Below are 2,425 nucleotides of genomic sequence, written 5' to 3'. Positions count from 1 at the left end.
TTTTATAACTTCCTGAGGTTTCATGTGCTGGCTGGAAAATTACTGCTTGGCTATTGCCCATGGGAACATAGGTTATCACCCATGGGAACATAACATTCTAACAATAAGCTTTCTGCTTCTGTACTCCTGCTTGCACAACCGACCTGTGGGTTGACAGTTAGTAAATAGAAGAAAAATAGACTTTTGTGTTCAGACAGGATGAGGAATGGGGTTTAGGGCTTAAAAACTCTGTACCTCTACATTTCAGGGCTGCTTAATTTGGGGTCTGCGTACCCCTGGCAGACCCAGCTGGCTGAATAAAGAGTGTGTTTCCTATAACTCACTGGTTTCTGGTGGTCCGTGTGTCTATCGGGGGCTGGCGGCTACAACATTCACAACTAAAAAGAATAGGAGTAGAACTTTATATCCAGGCAGTCTGCCTCCAGAGCCCTTGCTTTTACTGCATCCACATGTAAAACTAATAAATCTAAAAACAACATAGTGTATCACAATAATCTGAATAAGTTAAAGAAGTAGTAGAGAGGAGGGGACAACTGTTAGGAAAGGGCATCAGAGAAAGCTTCACAGTTTGGTGAGGAGGTGGGCTCCACTGAGGATTTGAAGGATAATCATTACAAAGGAAGAATGCAGCAAAATAAGTTTTGCCTATGAAGGATAGTACCATTAATTTATTTTGGAAAAATAGCATTTAGGGAGTTTATTGAAAATGTTACGTGGCTTAAAAACATTTCTGCAATGCTCTATTCTGGCTTCATTTCTAACTCCATTCCTGATGCCTGGCCTATTCTTCTCCTACTTCTCCCCAACAAAATTGTTGCAATCTTCTAAAGCCATCTCTAGATTTATTTCTTCTTTTAAGTCTTCTTTAAAAAATCCAGTCAATTATTTTTCCAAACTTTGATTTTTTTAAATCTATCAAATAACATTTAATCATTGTAAAGAAAAATAAATTACAAAATTCAGAATGATAGAAATTAAGAATCACCCATAATTCCACACAGAGATAATCATTGTTATTGGTATATTTCTTTCTTCTATGTATAAAATACAAACAAAAATTTTTAAAAAGCCAAACAAAATGGTTAATTTTCATCTCTTCCCTAACTACGTCTACAATGCATTTTTCATTTAATTGTATTTTATTTGTACTGTTTCCTGATCATTGCAATATTCTGTTCCACAAATAACCAGTATCTTTGAAAGCACCTAATTTTTCTGAGAAATAGGGAGCAAATACACATCCCTTTTCATGGAATGTTCTTTTTTTTTCCTGCTTCATCTAGTTATCTCCTATTCATTCTTCAGATCTTAGTTCAAGTGTCACTTCTTTTGGGAAGTCAGATTGATTTATTGCAGTACTTGTTAATTTATTAATTTATTCATAGTACTTGTAAAAGTTGCAATATAGTCTTATGTTTGGAATTATCTGGATCTATATGTGTTTTTGTTCACACTGGATCCCCAGTCCTTACTACAGGTGTTTGGTGTTGTAGCTGCCAGCCCCCGAAAGACACACGGACCACCAGAAATCAGTGAGTTATAGGAAACACGCTCTTTATTCAGCCAGCTGGGTCTGCCAGGGGTACGCAGACCCCAAATTAAGCAGCCCCGAAATGTAGAGGTACAGAGTTTTTAAGCCCTAAATCCCATTCCTCATTCTGTCTTAAACACAAAGGTCTATTTTTCTCCTATTCACTACCTGTCACCCCACGGGTCAGGTGTGCAAGCGGGGGTACAGAAGCAGAAAGCTTATTGTTAGAATGTTATGTTCTCATGGGCGATAGCCTATGTTCCCATGGGCGATAGCCAAGCAATAATTTTCCAGCCAGCGCATTCCCCACTGGCCTTAGCAGAAAATCAAATCCTTGATTCTTCATGTGGAATTTGTTCATAACCTCTATTTTGTAATACTAAAGGTTTAATAGAATTAATTCTCTTCCTTATATATGCAAACAAGAAATCGAGGAAACATGGGCCAAAAGTTAACAAGAAGAGGAGGAGGATTAAAGGTCCGGCTATAGCAGATAGAAGGGTTGTTAGCCATGGTGACCAACTGAACATCCTATGAAACCAGTTATCTAATTCTAGTCTTTGTTCTTCCCTGGCATCTAAATTTCTCTCTACTAGTCGTAAGTTCTCTCTAATTACTCCAGAGTTATTAGCATAGAAGCAACAGGTTTCACCTAGAGCCATACATAATCCATCTTGTTCTCAGAAAAATAAATCTAAACCTCTTCTATTTTGGAGGACTACTTCTGCTAGTGAATCGACTTGAAGTTCTAGCCTGCTGAGCTCAGTAAAGTTTAAGGGAGTTCCTACCCCGACATAGTAAGGGGGTTTTTGGGTTTAGGCACAACCAGCAATCTTGTCCTATGTCTGGGTGGTCTTATTTAAGACCTTGTGTATTGTCGTTAGCAAAGTTATT

This window comes from Pteropus vampyrus, unplaced genomic scaffold, assembly GCF_000151845.1.
Source record: "Pteropus vampyrus isolate Shadow unplaced genomic scaffold, Pvam_2.0 Scaffold102, whole genome shotgun sequence".
In the NCBI taxonomy this organism is placed as follows: Eukaryota; Metazoa; Chordata; class Mammalia; order Chiroptera; family Pteropodidae; genus Pteropus; species Pteropus vampyrus.
The sequence above is the reverse complement of the archived record's forward strand: the minus strand, read 5'-3'. Positions refer to the sequence as shown.